General features: G+C 39.9%; 1 long non-coding RNA gene across 1 annotated transcript; it reads left to right on the top strand.

Annotated features, from left to right (window-relative positions):
* Positions 1–1259: 1259 nt before the first annotated feature.
* Positions 1260–9227, top strand: LOC105466522 (uncharacterized). Its single transcript, XR_978224.2, has 3 exons — positions 1260–4666; positions 5344–5389; positions 8193–9227. It is a non-coding gene; the product is annotated as an uncharacterized lncRNA (long non-coding RNA).
* Positions 9228–20564: the final 11337 nt, after the last annotated feature.

Genomic DNA, 20564 nt, shown 5'->3' on the forward strand with positions numbered 1-20564 from the left:
CGCGAGCTCCGGCAGAGGGCCCGGGAACGGTAGGGAAGGAGAACTTCTGCCTCCAACTCACTTTCTCACTGTGCAATGGCAGATCCAGAGGAACCTCTGCGTGTGAGGCTCTGCCAGGCTGGGGAGGAGTGTGCGGTCAGCATCGCTCTCCACTTTTCACCACTGCAGCAGCTTTTCTTAGCTGTGGGGTCCAGGACCGTGTCTCCGCCTTGGTCCTGAGCTCTGGGACACGCGCGATGGTGTTCGTGCCTGTGGAGCTGCTGGTTGAATTCCCTGGTGGTGAGTGACGTCAGCGACGTCCCATTCTGGTGTCTCTCTGATGTCACACCGAGAGCACAGTCTTGGTGAGAAGATTGTCTTTGGGTAAAAGCAAAGAAGACAGGAGAGAACCAAAGTATCTGCTGCGCTTTTCTGTGGAACTGGGTGTACCGTTTGCCAGAGCTGTGTGCGTGCAGCGGAGCAGGCAGCCCCCCAGTCCTGGCGGTTCAGCGTGAGCTGGGAGGGAGAAGGCGGAAACCACTAAGTGTAGACAACACGCAGCGAGTTCAGCTGGGAAGCTTAGCGAGTGGTGTCCGAAGAACGTTGCTCCCTCAGCACTGCGGGCAGGTTGGGCCCCACGATCCTTTGTTGCGAGCGAGGGAAACCTGTCCTGTGCCTTGTGGGAGGTTTGGCAGCGTCCCTGGCCTGGACACCCCGTGCAGTGGCAGCCCCTCCCCTAGCGGTGACAAACGTAAATGCCTCCAGATGTTGCTAAAAGTCCTCTGGTGGGGGTGGGGGGGGGGCATTGCCCTGTGGGAGCAGCGCTGGTGGAGAGACTGATGCAGGGTGCAGAAAATAGTTTTCTTTTTCGGTTGGGACATACGCGATCAGTCTTGGGGAAGGAAGCAGAAGCAATGGTGGAATAGGACAAAGATAAAGGAAAGAGGTGGAAAGGGATGCACAGAGACCGCGATGACCGGGTGTGGGGTGACATGGGTGAGGACAGCATCCAGCGAAGAGGTCCTGGCTCCTGCCTTGATTTGGTGACTCTACTGTACCCTGTGCAAAGGGTATAGGTTGGTGCTAATTTTCTCTCCATGTGGTCAGAAGTCTCGTCTTCAAACTGTGGCCCTTGCCCTGTCACCTCTGGTTACTGCTGGGACCCGGGCCTCACTCCTGGTTCATCCGCTGCTGGCCCCAGGCTGGGTGAGGCTCCCACTGCCTGCTGGCCTGAGAAAGGCTTATGTGAGTCACAGGGGCTACTAGGGGCAGAGGGAAGGGAACAGGATGGAGAAATTAAATGAGGAGTAAGATTGTACAAAGTCAGGAAGAAGCCAAAAGGGGCTTGGCTCTGGCAGAGTTTTGTTTTGTGTGAGTGCGTCCTGGAATAAGCTGTCCAGAGGTTGCCTGCCCATTGCCTCCTGGTACCTTGTGCTGTGCTCAGAGTATGTGCTGGAATAAGCTGTCCGGAGGTTGCCTGCCCATTGCCTCCTGGTACCTTGTGCTGGGCTCATTGTTGGTGAAACACTCGAGTGATTGTGGCCTAAATGTGCAGTGACAAAAGACAGAACATAGCTTTGTTATTTTTCCAACCAGAATAGGAGAGGGGCTTTTGGAATCAAGATTTAAAATTCAGCCTTATCCTCATGATTTGCTTGTGGTTTGGCTTGTATTTTGGCTTGTGCTTGAAATGACAAAGATCGAGAGTTTAAATGTGATCTTGAGAAGACATGTGATAGAACTGATATTTTCCTAATATTTATATTACTTTCCTGTATAGAGTAGACTAAGGATTTTATTTGGATGCTAATTATATGTAGTTCCTATGGCAGTTATTTTGATTAAGACAACTAGATTTACCTCTATTCATTTTAAGCCCTAGATTTAAAGATAACGTTTTGTTTTCTGTAAACAACCTAAAAGTTGCTTTAGATTTATATTTCGTAATATGTAAAAACGCTAAAAAGGGACTTGTTTGACTGGAGAGACATTTTCATTTTTCCCTTTAATTTTAAATGACAGCCGTGTGTGTATAGGAGCTGCGTTTCCTACCGAATATTCACCTGCCGTGGAGACTGAATAACATGCCACTCCAAGGGTTAATAAAATCATTAAATCACTTGCATCTGGGAAACATCAGTTTAGCAGATAATTGCTTATTCGTGTTTCTGCTTAGTAGTGGCTGGACATGTAAAGTTTCTATACCACAAAATGAAAACAGATGAGCAAACATGAGGCCCTGGGTTGCATAACCGATGTGTGCTCAAAGCAGCATCAATAAAACCTGGAGGTTACCATGTCGAGAGATGATATCTTTCCATTAATCGGGAATTGGTACCCGGGGGATAGAAGGCCTCTGCAATGAAAACGTCAGTTAGCAAACAGCAAGGCGAGAGAGAAAATTGTTTGAGGTAATAGAAATCCAACCAGCCAAATGATCAAAGAACACGTAAAGTGTCTATAGGGAGATTTCCACAGGGGAAACCCATAGAAAAAGTTCTGTCTCTCACTCTTGTTTTTGTTTTTTGGTTTTGGATAAAATTTCATTTGAGTACAAAGATCAGACATGATTTTCTCAATCCTCCTTATGTCTTTTATGCACTATACTTGCCAAAGTAGCACAGACAGAAAAAAGCAGGAATCCTATGGCTTTCCACCCTCAGCCTTCAACTAGCTTTAAAATAACTTTTAATTCTCTTATTCTGGTCTACGTTCTAAGTCACACTCCCATCCCACATTTCTTTGCCTGCTATTTTACTTCATTAATATTTACCAGCTTTTCTGAATTTAGGCACTTAATTTTGTATTTTCATATATTTCTCTGCAATCCTTCAGATCCTTATTTTCCTCAATATTCATGTAAAATATATAAACTATAATTTCTCTGTTCTTTTAATCTGTTCTTTTAAGAGATAGCATGTACCTAAACGAAGGGGTGGTCCTCTAGTGATTTTTTTAACTCAGCATTTTTTGCCAGAAATGGTCACTTGGGATTTATTCCCATGCCCTTGTGTTTTTCCCTCCCCCTCCCCTTGCCCTCCTTTTCCTCCCTTTATCTTTGACTCTCTCCCTTCCTCCTGCCCACCCACCCTACATTTTCCCCTTCTTCCCTCCCTTCTTGCTCCCTCTCTCTTTCTTCCTTCCTCCCTCCCACCCTCCTTTCCTTCTTTTCCTCTCTTTCTTTGCCCTTTCGTCTCTTCCCTCCTCCTTTCCACCCCTTTCCTTTCACCAATATTTATAGAGTGCTTATTGCATAAGAGAATTTGAGTGTCCAGGGCTGACTGGTAGCAGGACAAGCTGTAGACAAAACTCCTCAGACACTGAGTTAAAGAAGAAAGGGCTTTATTCGGCCGGAAGCTTCGGCAAGACTCACGTCTCCAACAACCGAGCTCCCTGAGTGAGCAATTCCTGTCCTTCTTAAGGGCTCACAACTCTAAGGGGGGTCCACGTGAGAGGGTTGTGATCGATTGAGGAGGCAGGGGGTACGTGACTGGGGGCTGCATGCACCGGTAATTAGATCAGAACAAAACAGGGATTTTCACAGTGCTTTTCTATACAATGTCTGTAATCTATAGATAACAGAACCGGTCAGGTCAGGGGTCGATCTTTAACTACCAGGCCCAGGGCGCGGCGCCGGGCTGTCTGCCTGTGGATTTCATTTCTGCCTTTTAGTTTTTACTTCTTCTTTCTTTGGACACAGAAATTGGGCATAAGACAATATGAGGGGTGGTCTCCTCCCTTTCCTAAGGAGCTCCGACCCCTCCTGTGGGGCTTGGTGTATTCTTTCTCACTGGGGACACCGGGAGTAGCAGGGCCCAGGTGAGTTTGGATAGTTGGGAGTAGCAGGGCCCAGGTGAGTTTGGATAGTTGGCAATAGCCCAGGTGAGTTTGGATAGTTGGGAGTAGCAGGGCCCAGGTGAGTTTGGATAGTTGGGAGTAGCAGGGCGTAGTTGTGTCACTTAAGGTCTTTAGTTGCAACCATCTGAAAATAACATGAAAGGAAAGGGGAAATGCCTGAAAAATATTGGTGGCAGCAGTGAGAGCAAGGCTCAAAGAATAAACTGGAAGCTGAGAAACTAGGCTTGGAAATGGAAATCAAAGGGACTCGGGAAGCAAGGACCCTGCATTGATCTCTGGGCAAGAAGGGTTCTCTGAGCACGCTGTTGCTGTGATAAACACCACGTGCCTCTGCTGTTCTCTCTTCACTGATCAAGTGTCCGAGCCTGGAGGGAGAGTGACCGACAGCCACGGGCTGGTCACACGCCTGCCCAAGAGCTGCACAGGAGCCGGCGAGGAAAAGCCCTTGCTGCTTCCAGTGTGAGGCAGGTTTCTGGATCTATCTTCAAGACAGCCAACACGATGAATGAAGGAACTTAAATCATGGCACAGTGAGAAAGAAAAGTAGCAAGCAGGAACTACCCCTTCCCTCCAAACAAACAGAAAAACAAAATGAGGTATTCACTAGAATATCTACGAATTTGCAAGAGAAATAACTCAGTCTCAACTTGCATCCTTATTTCAACTATATCTACTTCAGAAAGGATTTGAAGGGTTTCCAATAAAAGACAAATAAAATGTTACAAATGGTAGAGAAATGAAGACCAAATATGACCCTTGTAGAAGCATGAGAATTTTGTCTGTCTTGTTCAAGAGCTACACTGGCCACAGCTGATACAGCAGATGCTCAGTAAGTACTTTCTGAGGGAATGTGACCCAGAAAACGGAGGATGCTTATGCTGTTATACGATTTCCTTCCATTTTGCTTGGAAGTCTGGGAAAAAAACAGGAAAATTGGATGAAGAGACAGGCCCAAGGTTAGAGATGGACACAGGGAATGGGGGGATTTAATGTGCTAGGGTGGGCAGCGCTGATTGTATTGATTTAAAAAAAAGTAGAGACAGGGTCTCTGCTGCGCAGCCAACAGTGCGTTTGTGCGGTCATAGCTCACTGCAGCCTTCAGCTCCTGGGCTTAAGCAGTCTTCCTGCCTAAGCCTCCTGAGTAGCTGTAACTACAGGTATGCACAACCACCTCCAGCTAATTTTGTTGTTGTTGTTGTTGTTCATAGAGTTGGGGTCTTGCTATGTTGTCCAGGCTGTTCTCAAACTCCTGGCCTCAAGAGTTCCAACTGCACTGGCCCCTCAAGGCACTGAGATTGCCGGCTATATTGATTTTCAATGTGCAATGTTGAGTCTCTTTGGATTCTAGAGGCCCTTTCACATTGAGCTTCTGAACAGAGAAGTCCTGATTGGTTGCCCCTCACTTGCAAGTTGAACAAACTTCAGCAAGTTACTAACCTGTTTCTGTCTCAGTTTTTACATCTATAAAACTGGTATATTAATACTCGGCTCTTTATATAATTACAGAAGTCAAATGAAATGACAAATCTGAAAGCACTTTGAAGACTTCAAGGTAAAAATACTGTTATTAATAAAATCACCCCAAATAGATGGTTTTTGGTACTTTTTATTTTGCTTTATAAGAATAATTTCACATGTGGACCCCAATCATAAAATTGAGGGCACCCCTTTTTGTAGAAGAAAAAAGTTTTCTATTTTGTTTGAAGCAGAGACTGCTATAGATTATCTTGATTTCAAGCAGATCTGCAGGAATTAAATTAGACAAAAAATTCTGATGTGAAAACACTGGGGCAAATTAGCACAAAGGTGGTGAATTTGTTTTCAGAGTGTGGGTTAGTCAAAACGAAGCTGACAAGTTGATTTACAGGTTAAGTGAGAAAATTCAGTTCCTTAAACAACACATACTCTATAGCCCAATGAGCCGATCCTATTTCCTATGCCAAGCGTCTTTGCTGGGCCTTGGGGGTATCATGGAGCCATACTGCATGGGGGTATAGGTGACTTGCCTGCTTGCCTGGGAGATTCAGACAAAGACAGAAACGACCAAAAAAAAAAAAAAAAAAAAAAAAAAAAAAAAAAAAAAAAAGAGGGGAAAAGAAAAAAACACAAAACAACAATAATAACAATGAAAAAAGCAACACATTTCTTCTTCCTTAAAGTAAACATAAAGAACTGTAATTATGATTAAAAACATAAAGCATGTACAGTCTTAAACGTAAATGAGTTCTCCTCAGGTTGATCTTCAATAGTCTGTTTTTTTCGAGTCACCAGAAAATTAGTAGTCTTCAACCTTCTCTTTTATCTTGATGAGAGGAGCCTGCACAACGCAGAAATTCTTAAAGTAATTATGTTAACGTAATTATTTTTAAGTCTTCTGACCAGATATTATTGTGACATGTAGTCTTCTTTTCATTTAACCCAAGACATATTCAAAATATTCAGACTTATAATTTTAATGCCACACTTGTTTTTTCACATTATTTGCAGTGAAAACTCTGACAGTGCAGTAAATATCTTTTAGATGCCCAGTATCTAATATTGTTTAATGTATTTGTTGAAAGGAATGTGGAATTGAATGGGGAATTAATTTGCCGTATGTTTTGGAAAAGTTACTTTCAATCCTATTGCACTATTGCATTTATTAATGAATATTAAGCCCTTCTAGTGGTGACAGGACTATCTATGGTTAAAGAGGACAGTAGAGGTGTTCAAGACACAGCTCTGTACTCAAATGGTTGTCAGACTAATTGGTGAAAAAATACACATGACACAAGGGCTAGACTTGGTACAGACTATAAAGTCTATGGAAAGTCAGTGGAGAGTAAATTTTAAATCTCTGACAATGATATGTGCATATTTGCCAAACTCATTGACACCCTACCAGCATTTTCAGAAGACTCTATCAACTGAGGAGATATTTAAGAACAACAGTAAATATTCTGTTAGTAGACTGACACTTAAATGTAAAGTAAAATATTCCTGAATAGAATTTTTCAGATGGGGTTTGAGGTGATATAGTCCAATACTTTAATTTGAAGACAAAAAACTAGGGCACGGAGAAAGTGTATAGCTACCCCGAAGTCACACAGCATTAGAGGTATTGAAGCAAATTTCTTTAATCTCTCCTTTGTAACCAGAAGGAGGATCCGGGTGGTGTTTACTTTACAAATAAATACGGGATGGAGGTGGGGATTCCACCTCTTCCTTAAGACAATAGAAAAATCCTTTGGCCTTTGTGGAGTCAAATTCTGGTGATATCATTGTATTAGACTGTTTTCACGCTGCTGATAAAGACATACCCAAGACTGGGCAATTTACAGAAGGAAATGGTTTAGTTGGACTTCCAGTTCCATGTGACTGGGGAAGCCTCACAATCATGGCAGAAGGCAAGAAGGAGCCAGGCAAAAAGAGCTTGTGCAGCAAAACTCCCCTTTATAATAACCGTCAGATCTCGTGAGACTTACTGTCACGAGAACAGCTCAGGAAAGACCCGCCCCATGATTCAGTTACCTCTCACTGGTCCCTCCCACCAACACATGGGAATTCAAGATGAGATTTGGGTGGGGATACAGCCAAACCATATCAACCATATTAAAGTATTTCCATCAAATATCATAGGAACGCATAGTTTCTTTTAATTTAACCCAAGACATAGTCAAAACACTGATTTTTAAAATAATGAGATATGTATTTTGAGTATTTTTTAATAATGAGATGTGTATTTTGAGTGTGTATTTTTTAATAATGAGATGTATTTTGAGTGTATTTTTTTAATAATGAGATGTGTATTTTGAGTATGTATTTTTAAATAATGAGATATGTATTTTGAGTGTGTTTTAGTGTCCCAATGGGATTAACTTTAGTGCCTACAGTGGGATCTGTTAGGTAATACACCTTTTAATTGATTTTTTCTCTTTCCCTCTTTCACTTTTTCAAGACTTTCACTCCTATCTCCAGGGACTGATTACAAAATAAACTACCTGCATCCAGGTGCTTACCCTGGGCTCTGCTTTTGATAAACAACCCAGGCTAACAGAGGCAGAAAAACCTAAAGCTTATATCTGTAAAGTGATTTACTTCCTGGCCCTGGTGAGAGGGTGTGGAGGAAGTAGGTGCTTGTTCCATAGGTTAAGAAGAAGCAAAAGAGCTCTCCTTGCCTCACTTTCTGATGGATTTTCCAGCTTATGTTTAAACACCCAAAGGCAGTTATTCTGAAAGTTTATTAATAATTTTATAACCCCTACGTGTGTTAAATTTTTGTTTCTTTGAATGCTAGTTTTTTTTTTTTTTAAAGTAAACTGTAATGATATCTCTTAAATATTTTCTCAATTGATGGAGACTTAACGTGCTTGTAGATTGCCATCGGGATTGAAGAATACGTTGATATCGATGTTGGATGTAAAGATACCATGTCCCACCTCTTCTTTGACTGCTTCAACCTCAGTAGAAACCCCTGCTCCTGCAGTTTTTCTCCCAGTGCCTTTTTCAGCCTGTAGATTGTTAGGATCAGTGCCAGGTCTCCTCTCGGGCAGCCGGAGCAGGAGACTGCAGACTGACTTGAATGCCGTGGAAGGATCCCTTTCTGCCCTCCTGGGAATGACATGGTCCTTTCTCTTCATTCAGCCTAGGATACATGTATTTTAAGAACTACATTTCAATACATTTGTTGTCTTAATTTTAAAATAAAAATTTAGAACTTCTGCAGTAGGTGATGTTGAAGTACACTATTTATTTGAACTGAATATACTGAATAAGAGTTTATGGAAAGTGTCTATTATTCTGAGCATGCATGTGGTCAAATGGTTTAAACCTTTTAAAATAAAACCACTTCACCGGGGCTAATTTAGATACATTAAAATACACGCATTTAAGGGTACAGTTTCATGAGATTTGACACGTTTATATCTGTGTAACTACCCGAGACTGGACATGTTTATATCCGTATAACTACCACTAAAATCAAGGTATAGAACATTTCCCCTCTCCAAAAATTTCCTTCATGTTTCTTCAGAGTTAACCCCCTTATTTCCAGCTCCAGACAATCACTGACTGGTGTTACACTGGTGTGAATCTGCTTTGCCTGTTCTAGAGTTTAATGTGTTTGGACTCATGTGTTAACACTGGTGTGAATCTGCTTTGCCTGTTCTAGAGTTTAATGTGTTTGGACACATGTGTTAACACTGGTGTGAATCTGCTTTGCCTGTTCTAGAGTTTAATGTGTTTGGACTCATGTGTTAACACTGGTGTGAATCTGCTTTGCCTGTTCTAGAGTTTAATGTGTTTGGACTCATGTGTTAACACTGGTGTGAATCTGCTTTGCCTGTTCTAGAATTTAATGTGTTTGGACTCATGTGTTAACACTGGTGTGAATCTGCTTTGCCTGTTCTAGAATTTAATGTGTTTGGACTCATGTGTTAACACTGGGGAATCTGCTTTGCCTGTTCTAGAATTTAATGTGTTTGGACTCATGTGTTAACACTGGTGTGAATCTGCTTTGCCTGTTCTGGAGTTTAATGTGTTTGGTTTCATGCAGGATGACCCTTCTGTGTCTGGCTTCTTGTACTCAATGCCTCAGTCCATTCAGGCTGCTATCACAAATTGCCATAGACTGGGCAGCTTAGAAACCACAGGAATTTATTGCTCATGGTTATAGAAACTGAAAATCCCAAAGCCTCAGCAGGTTCAGTGTCTGATGAGGGACAATTTCTTGGTCCATAGATGGTCATCTTTTTGCTGTGTCTTCTTATGATGGATGGGAGAAAGGAGTCCTCTCTGGTAATTTAAGGGCATTAGTCTCATTCACAAGGTCTCCACCCTCATGACCCAACACGTCTCAAAGGCCCCACATCCTAAAATCATTAGCTTGGGGGTTACATTTCAACATGGGAGTTTTTTGAGGGACACAAACATTCCATCTTAGCTCTGAGCATAAGGCATTGACATTCATCCAAGTTGCGGATGCATCAGTAGTTCTTTCCGTTTTGTCTTATTTTACTGTATCGTTCCGTTTACTGCTGAGTCTCAGATGCCACAGTTCACATGCTGAGGGATATTTTGATTGTTTCCGATTATTAGCTGTCATAATGGAGCTGTTACGTGAGCATTCTTACATAGGCCTTTGTGTAGAGATGTTTGTATTTTCTTGGGTAAATATCTAAGGAATAGAGTTGCTGGGACTTTTGATATTTTTAACTATATAAAAAACTACCCAACCCACCGTTTTCCAAAGTAGTTCTACCGTTTTGACTGCCACCAGCAATGTATTCATTTTCCAGTGGCTCCACAGCCTCACCAGCACTTGATTTTCTCTCTTTTCAATTGTAATAATTCTAGTGGATGTGAAATGGAATCTTCCTGTAGTTTAAATATGAATTTCCTTGAAGTCTAATGACACGGAGCATCTTTTTATGTGGTTATTGGCCTTTCATATATCTGTTTGCATGTAGTGTCTGTTCAAGTCTTTTACCCATATTTTATTTATATGTCTTTTAAGAAATTTGTTGATATATCTAATTTGTTGAATGTATTGGCATAAAGTTGTTCATAATATCCCCTTGTTAACTCCTTAAAGCCCTTGGCATTAGTGATGTTGTCCTTTTCTTTATCCCTGATTTGATAATTTGTGTCTTTCTTCTCTCTTGTCTTTTCTTAATCAATCTAAGCATTTGCCAACTTTATTAATCTTTTAAAAGAACCAGTGTCATAGTGACTGTGGGACTGAATGAAGGGGGACGAATGCAGAAATGAAGACAATGAAAAAAGGATTTGTTTTAAAGAAGGGATCGGGGGCTCCTTGCTTCTAATGAGCAAAGGCCGCCCTGAGCTTCTACAGCCCTTCGTATTTACTGGGTAGAAAGAGCAGGGAGGAGGAGGTAACAGTTCGTCAGCTGCTTGGTTTATCGCAGGTTCACATGATTGCTCACAGGCTTCAGATGTGCCTAATCACAAGCAACACTGTGCTTGGGGCGTGACTGCCTGCAGCACTCCTTCTGGGCAGCCGCAGTTTGCCAGTTTGCCAACATCCTGCTCGCATGAGAACAGCTTGCTGTTACTCCTGTAGCCTCCAGTGGAACACTGAGTTCATCACGACCCTCATTCTTTCGGCCTCCAACAAACCAGCTTTCGGTTTCACTGATTTTTCTCTGTTGTTTTGGTTTTCTATGTCATCAGGTTTTTTCTTCTATCTTTATTCTTTCATTTCTTCTTCTTGGGAATAATTTGTTCCTTTTTTCTAGTTTTCTAGTTTTTTAGAGGTGGTAGCTTAGAGAATTGACTTTAGACTTTTCTTCTTTTATAATATAAGCATTAAAAAATATATTTATATATATCACTTTAAGCACTGCTTTGCCGCATTCCACAAATTCTAGTATGTTGTGACTTTATCATCAAGTTTAAAATATTTGCAAGCTTTCCTTATGTTTTTCTCTGACTCATGGGTTATTTAGAAATGTGTTGCTTAATTTCCAAATATTTAGCAAACTTAAAATAACTTGTTATTTTTTATTTCAGTCAGAAAATTAAGTTCACGATACCAATAGTTCTAAATGTACTGAGATTTAAATAGCAGTAAATAGAGGTATGTCCCATCTTGGTGAATTTACCACATGCAAATGAAAAAAAAAATGTGTGCTATGCTGTCAACTAGGTCAATATTTGATAGCATTATGAATATTCATTATCCTTACTGACTAAAGGCTACTTCTATCAATTTTCAAAAGAAAAGCGTTGAAATCTATTTCTTCTCTAAGTTTTGTTAGTTTTTGCTGCATACATTTTGAAGTTGTATTATTAGGTTTGTACATATTTATGATATATGTTCTTGATAAATTTATTCTTTGTCATTATGAAATATGTCTTTTTATTGCTAATAATATATTTTATCCTAAGTCAACTTTATCTGATATTAGTAATACCATTTCGGATTTTTGTATTAGTTTTTGTATTGTACATCTGTTTTAATTCTTTTGTTTTTATCCTATATCTGTCTTATATCTAAAGTGAATTTTTTGTAGATAGCATTTTATAAGTTCTTGAATTTTTATCCAATATGAAAATTTCTTTTTTAAAAAATAGTGTTTAGCCCATTTGCATTTAATGTAATTAACAATATGGCTGGCTTTAAGTCTACTATTTTACTATTTGTTTTTTAGTTTCCCATCTGTTCTTTGCCACTCTTTCCCTGTGTTCTTGTTTTCTTCTGGGTCAGTTTTTTTAAAGTATTCATATTAGTCCATTCTCATACTGCCATGAAGAAATACCTGAGACTGGGTAATTTACAAAGAAAAGAGTTTTAATTGACTCACAGTTCTGCATGGCCGGGGAGGACTCAGGAAGCTTACAATTATAGCGGAAGGGGAAGCAAACATGTCCTTCTTCACATGGCGGGAGAGAGAAGTGCCAAGCAAAGGGGGAATCCCCCTTTAAAACCATCAGCTCTCGTGAGAACTCGCTCTATCACAGAACGGCAAGGGAGTAACCACCCCCATGATTCAACTCCCGTCTGCCGGGTCCCTCCCAGGACACGCGGGGATTATGGGAACTACAATTGAAGATGAGGTTTGGTTGGGGGCACAGCCAAACCATATTGGTATTACATTTTATTGAAACTGTTGGCTCAACAGGTGCACCATGTATTTTTGTTCAAAGTTGTTGCTCAAGCGTTTACAATGTATGTTGTTAACTTGTCACAGTTTATTCTTAAGTACTGTTGTATCATCTCCCAAATAATATAAAAATCTTACAGCAGTATATAAGCAGTCCTGGCTTTTCATGGTTCTGATATGCAGGAACTTTTGTTACTGTGCTTTGGTTAGATAATATAATTCCTTCATGGACACAGTGCAAATTTCACTTTCCACAGTGTATTAACTACATGTGATTTCGTTCAGTACAAGCTTTGATGCTGGTTTTTAGTACAAAAATTAGTAAGTATTTAATAGACAAGCATGATGATCAGTGAGCAATCATGCTTTCTCTGTGAAAGTGTGGTGGTGATTTGTCACTGTGTGCCTGTGCGTCTGTATGAATTTAGACAGATATCAACGTGTGTAATTGTGTAAACTACTTGTCCTCCAGTCATAAACTCACATAATTTAACTTTTAAAGCATCATCACTGTTGGTTAAGTGTCCAGGTCACCTTTATTCATTTGAATATCTCCAGGAAAATGTTACAAAGCTGCTTTTCACTAACAAACATAACTTTATTGGTCCAGCTAGTGGACCAAGGAGTTATTTGAATGTTTAAAGCCTACTGTCTTAGACAAACTTTTCAACAGACTATTGAAGCTACAACTGGAGATCATGCAATTTTTAAGCTAAGTTTTGAAAGATATATTACTTAAAAATGCAGTTGAAATACTTAAGCATCATGACAGCAAAGAAAGTTAGTAATGTGTGTGTGCAGTACAGCAGAAGCTTGTATTGCTCTGTGAAAATAACATACAGAGTACAAACAGAATGCAAAGGGAGTTATCGGCTCGTTCTGCTCCTGCTTGTGCAGAACTTTCCACGTCAGGCCATCTCCTGGGCTACTGGTGAGTTTATGGATCGGCCCAGCTGTAGTCTACCCTGTTGTTCCTGAAGTGGGGTGGAGGTCAGCCAGCAGCCTGCAAAAATGTGAGAAAATGAGAGTCAAGTAGGGCTTCTGATGGCCCCAGATCATGTTATTGTTATGATCAGCCATCCGTAGCAAGTGTCTTTCATGCATTATATCTGATGATAGTGATGGATATACATTGCCGTTTGCATTTTGTAACCCACAGCATGAGAATGCAAAATTATATCTGCTGATAGTGATGGATATACATTGCTGTTTGCCTTTTGTAACCCATGGCATGAGAATGCAAAATCCAGGGTTGGGAATGCAGTCAGTGGCAGTGTGACTAGGTGTTTCTCTGTATGGTACTAAGAAAAATACAGCCCAGGAAATTGTTAGTGCTTTCATTTTGCTTCACTATAGGTCTGCCTGGATGATCAAAACAGATGGGAAGGAGCCATGGTGGGGCAATGATCCTGTTCTGTTGCCTCCTGGAGATTCAAGCATTATATATGGAGAGCTATCATCTCTACCCTCCTCCTGGTTTACTCTCACGGTGAGGTCAGGTAGAGTTTGGCAGGAATGTTCATGTGAATATCGTCTGTGTTTGTGAATAGGCTCATATTTCAGTTGCAAGCAACATGATAACTTTAAAGTTCAGTTGCTGGTTAAGAACTATCTTTTTTTATTAAGTTGATACTAAACTTGATGTCTTTTTGCAGCACTAACAGAGATTACTGGTACTACCTTTTAGCTTTTGATCGTTGATGCAATCCTAGATCTTCAGCTTCATGTTGTAAAAGGGGTATTTTTTTCAAATTTTTTTTTTTTGTGAGAGTATTAAAGTTAACATTGTTATGATCACAAGTGTAAACAGATATATAAAGAAATGGCAATACATTGTTAAGGCTGCTGTTCTTCATGATGTTTAGCCACATGAAGGTGCAGTTAATAGTCCCATGAAGAACTGGAATAACGTCAGCTCGGGAACTGCAAGTTTAGATAGTTTGACCATGGTGAATTTTCATGAATGGAATAGTTAATCATTTTAGTGGCTCTTGGGGGTCAATTCAGGCTGTTTTACTTGATCCATTTCTTATCATCCTTACAAGGTCTTCTGAGATAACACAGCACTGATAGTTGCTAACAGACTTTATATCTACCATGTTATTAGCATTTTATCTTGGTACACTGATAAAATAAGCTTCAGGAATACTTAAAAGATTGCAATGGCTTCCAGCTGCCAAATGCTAGATTTAATTATTTTTTAGGACCAATGTGAGTGTTTACACATACCACCTGTGGTGCAGCACACACGTATTATCCAGACTGAAATTAGGAATTCAACTGAAGTACATGTAGAGTCGGAAAGTGTGAATATTTGGGGGACCTTGGAGATGACCTAGTTCACTTTAGTTTGTAGAAAAGAAAACAGATTCAGGGAAAGGGCATGCATTGCCTAAGGTGATTCAGCAGGTCTGGAACAGAAATGCAATACACCTAAGGTGATTCAGCAGGTCTGGAGCAGAAACGCAATGCAATCTCTGTTCTTTTGCTTCTCAGATCCAGAATTTTTTTCACAATACTGAACTACTTATGTTTCTGATTCCTTATTTTTTCTGTTTTATATTTTGCCAGTATTGTCTTACCTGGATCCTATTCTTTACCCCAAATATTTAAATCCATTACCACTATTGTCTCTTTATAAGTAAAAGTACTGGTTGTTATTATAAATGATTATTCGATCACTTTTCATTTTTTTGGGTCCAGTACAAAGTTAGTAACAACTAAACATTACAGGCCTTGGCAATCCAAGGGGAGCTCAAGTCCTCCAGGGCACATCAGGAAAAGGCTAAATGACAGCCAATCGGCGAGTGGACAGAATACGGCTCTCATATGGACTATTGATTATTTGATGTTCTTCAATAATTTCATTAATCTTCAGTTTTTTCCTCTTTGAAATGATGGATTTAGTTCTGCTATACTTGACTTCCAAGTTTCCTTTGAAATAATTATAGATTCATAGGAAGTTGCAAAAGGTACAGGCATGTCTTAGGTACTCTTCACTAATTCTCCCAGCGGTGACACCTTACATAGCTACAGAGCAGTATCAAAACCGGGAAACTGACACAGGTACAATCCAAAACGGTTACTCAGATCACAGCAGTTTTGTACACATTCATTTGTGTATGTGTGTGTGTGCATGTGTGTTCTGTGTGTTTTTATCTCGGGTAGATCTGTAACTAACACCTCGATAGTCAAGATACAGAACTGTGGCCTCACCACCAGGCTCCAACCTGCAATCTTTGCGGACACGCTGACACGTTTTCCTCCACCGCTTCCCCTTGGCAACCCCAAGTGTGTTCTCCTCTTTACAATTTTATTTCAATAATTTATATAAATGTAATTGTACAAAATCTCATTTTTAAAGGGAAGAAACACGGCACAGATATTTTGGTTAGCACAGCAAAATAATCTTTAACACTCATTTGTTTTATGTTCTATTTGCCTCAAAAAAAATGTACTTTGTTCTTTCCCGTATTTTCTGATATCAGTGTAGGAAATCAATACCAAGCAAAACATAATTCCATTCATTTTTTTCCACAGCTTGTTTTTCACTGTTGTTTCCTAACACTTATTGTTCCATTTACTCTTTCTCTCTGTTTTTCATCACATAAAAGTAACTTTGTGGTCTTTATCTCTTCTAAGAAAACTTGGTAATGAGTCTTTAATGTGAAGCCCGGACCACCCTTGTTTTGATTTTGTGTTATGGGTGTCCCTTTGTGTGGTCGCCCACATGGAGAGTCCTTGTGAGGCTGGGCTTTTCCAGTGGTTTGTCAAAATGGAAATAGATATCTAACAAACCAAACACAGAATGACCTTGCTCCAGGAATGCACCATTTCTGAGAAAATACTACCTCTTCCAAATGGTGTTTGTGAATATTACTCATATTCTCCTTTACTCCCTTTTATTAAAACTGTGGTTTTTTCACGCATTTGTATAACTCGGGTAATGAAATGTGAAACTAAGTGATTGCCTGCCAATTACAACTGATATTAACGATGCGATGGGGAGGCCACCTCTGCAGTGGCTGCTCTGTGTCTAGGGACTTGCTAGCTTTGCTAAGTTTCATGGGGCTGTGGACACACCAAATGCAAACTTACTCGTGCACATGGGAAACCATTTGTATTAATATGATTAGGAAGCCCTACCTAACCTTGATAAAAAATTACTTGAAAATAACGGAAGACAGAGTCCTTATTTTAAAGTACATTAACTATTGGGAGTAATTACTATTAGTCCAACCATAACTGGATTTAATGAGACTGAATAGAAACAAATTAGACATAATTGGAAGCTAAGCAAAAGTCAATTAAATTCTTATAATTTTAAGTTTATAAAAGTTATTGAATTAAATGACCAGGATCAATTAGCAGAGGAAATAAAGCCATGAAGAATATTTCCAGGAAACTGGTACCTTTTTTTGAGGGAAAAATATTGTTTCACTTAATGATTAGAGTTTAGCAAAAAGTAGCTTAAAGAATTTTGCTGCCTTAGCAGTTTGATAACTTGAAATGAAGTAATTATGCAAATTGATCATTTTACCTACAGAGTAGCGCAGGACTTGTTTTAAGGAATCCAGGAGTGGAATTCATTTGATAGAACAAAATAACATATTTATAAAAATCAGTGAATTCAGATGGTTTGGAATAAAGATATGATTCTTTTACTGAATATTCACTTTAGGGTGGGGTTAGCTGTGTGAGAATTGCGGTTGACCTGTTGTAGAAATTGTGTGCCTGGAAATATATCACCACACTGCTCCATGTAGATGCTCTCTCTGTGATTCGAGTCTTGTTCCTACAGCACTGCTGTCAACCCTCAACTGCCATCACCCTATAGACCCCAAGTCAGTTTGTGTTCAGTGATGCCAGTGGTGTTCTGTGCCACCGGTCACCTAAGAACTTGGTGCTAAGAAACTGATTTTACCAAAACAGTCTCCTCAGAACACAGACACCGTCAGTCACAGTATCGTCATTTCTGCTTTCTGGATGTTCAAGGAAATGTAGATCATGACTCCTTCTGTGAGGCCTAATTATCTTCAAAAAGAGCTATGAGCGTGCACCCCTTTCCAGATGTGACAGAATAAGATTGCAAAGGAGCTATGAGCGTGCACCCATTTCCAGATGTGATGGAATAAGATTGCAGTTTCAGCTAGGCGCTGAAATATAATTAATTCTCTAATAGTAATTAGATATATTACTATTAATAAAACTATATAAAATAGTAATTAGGTAAATTACTAATTAATAAAAATATTCTGTAAGGACAGTCATAAAGGTAAGGACAGTCACAAAGGAAAGAACAGTAGCAAACAGGTCTCAGGAAATACATCCAATGAGATGTTCAGATGTGATGCCGCTTTGTACATACTATGCTAAACACATTATGTCTATAATTAAACCAGCTGCGTACACAATGCAGGTGTGGCAAATTCTTGGCTGAAGCATGCATGCCAGTTTTCTCATTTTTTAAAATAACAAGTGCATGCTTAGTCAGGTTAGAGTTGATAGATTATGATATTGTCAATGCACTGGACAATCCATTAATGATACAGTGAGATTTTGTGCCAAAAAAAATGGAATTGAGGGGTGTGAATCCAAACTTAGAAGAATAAAGAACATACATTTGTAATTAAGAAATATCTCTCACTTTCATCCCTTACGTGCCATAGCACAATCCAGCCCCACCCAGCCATGACTCTTAAATGTATCACTCCTGACAAAGCAGGCCTGGCAATTCAGACCCGGAACCCGCGGGGAGGAGAGGAATCCCACGATTTCTGGCAAACGCTGCTGCTGCTTTTGTACTGGCGTGAGGTGAATGCCTCTCCATGCACACAGGTGCCATGTGACGGGGATGAATCTTTCAAGATTTGTTTAAAGTCAAATAATGTGAAGGTCCACGACTGACCTCCAGGCCTCTCAGAGCTTCAGTTAACTCCTTTGTGTTAGGGGATGTTAGAACAACGATTACAAGTCAGAGCAGGTGATGCTTAGGAGCAAGAGCGAATGAGGAGGAGGAACCCAAAAGGCCCAGTGCAGAACATCAGCATCTGAGCATCAAGTCTACCCCTGAGAAAACGTGGTCCAGAGGTTTGCATGGACCCCATTTTCCAGGTCGCACAAACTCTGTGATTTCTATGTCATTCTGTCCCGTCCTGTCACTTTAAATCGAATTGGAAGAGAGAAAAATGGTAACTGATCAGTAAAGTAAGGAGTGAAGAGTGGGAAGGTGGAGGTCGTGGTGGTGGAAGATGGAAACCTCCACGCGTGAAATAGAACAGTTTGGATGTCAGCTGTGACTGCTACAGATCTCCTAAAACCCACTCCATTTTTATTAAAAATGTACATTGTACTTTTCCAGTGTACACGATATCATGTTAAGAGTTCATAAAGTTTCAAGGATGTGAGTCATCACAAAGGTTTAAAGAACTGATTATTTTGGTGGTCTGGCTCCTTTACCCCAGTAGGAAAAGGTGCCACTTTGCTTATGCCTTGTGCTGAATTTTAGAATGCTTGTCAACCCAGCACACTTCAGCATGACTTTAAGTCAAAAAATCAAAAAGTACTAGGATCAATTTACAATCCCAGCGATATGATATTTTGCAAATTACAAAGCCTCTAAATGAGCTATTTTATCCACTTCATAGATGAGAAATCTAAGAGTGGGTTAGTCAATTCTCTTAGATTTCTCATATCCATAAAGTGGATAGAACATCTAATTTAGAGACCTGTTAAAGGATAGACAGAAATGACATTTATAAAGTATCTAGTGAAACTACTGGTAGAGATTATATACCCAGTAAATGATGAGCACTATAATCACAAGTAATTTGATCTTTGCTTGTGTAAAATGTATTTGTCTGTTTGCTTCGTTTTTCTTGGAGACAGTCTCCCTCTGTCACTCAGGCTGGAGTGCAGTGGTACACTCACTGCAGCCTCTGTCTCCAGGTTCAAGTGATTCTCCTGCCTCAGCTGGGATTACAGGTGCCCGCCACCATGGCCTGACTACTTTTTGAGTTTTTACTACAGATGGGATTTCACCATGTTGCCCAGGCTAGTCTTGAATTCTTGGCCTGAAGCGATCCACCCACCTCGGCCTCCCAAAGTGCTGGGATTACAGGTATGAGACACTGTGCCCAGCCACATTTATTTTAATTTGGAGAATATTTTTTCAGTAAAGTTGTACAAATGATTGTCCTACATTCCTGCATGTTTGAGACTCTTTCTCTTTTCGTCTCCATATAGGAATGACAGTTTGGCTAGGTATAGAATGCTTGATTTGCACTTTCTATTGTTCATAAATCTACAGTCTTATCTTTGTTTCTATCCTCTATACCAGCTTAAGTAGGATTAGAGTTTGGGATTCACCTATAAAACTCTCTACCCATTGAACAACTCCTCTTTTCCCACTCCGCGAGTCCCTGGCACCTATCATTTTACGTCTCTGTTTCTAAGAGTTTGACTACTTTAAAAACCTCATCATATAAGAAGGATCATGCAGCACTGTGTTTGTATTTTTGTGAGTGGTTTATTTCACTTAGTGTAATATCACCAAAGTTTATCTATGTTATGACATATGACAGGATTTTCTTCTTTTATAAGGTTGAATAGTAGTTTATTGTGTATATACCACTTTTTAAAATCCATTCATCTGTTGACAGATATTTAGGTTGCTTTTACCTCTTGGCTATTGTGAATAATGCTGCAATGAACATGAAATGAACAAGCTCTTTTTTTTTATCTCTACTTTTGTTAGAAGCTTTTAATTCCTGATTAATGCGTTCTGAATTTATGCAGAGGTCTCTACCTTGCAGTGACCTAAAGCCTTGTCTTCTGCTACCCTACACAGACTTCAGATGCAAGTCTCTAGATTCTTGAGATTGGGAAATGTTTCCAGAGCACTCGTGGTTTTTGTATTAATTGACCATTCAGGTTTTCTGCTTTGCCATTTTCCCCTGGGTATTTCTCTTATTCTCTTGGAAGCACAACTATGCATTTAAGTCCATGTTTACTGTATTTTATCTGCTATTTCTATGCATTTTGCAGTCAGGGATTTTCAAAATACCCGTAACTTGTTGCTAAAAAGGAGGTTTGTTTCAATGTGCCTTAGAAATATCCAGTTTC

This window comes from Macaca nemestrina, chromosome 3, assembly GCF_043159975.1.
Source record: "Macaca nemestrina isolate mMacNem1 chromosome 3, mMacNem.hap1, whole genome shotgun sequence".
NCBI lineage: Eukaryota > Metazoa > Chordata > Mammalia > Primates > Cercopithecidae > Macaca > Macaca nemestrina.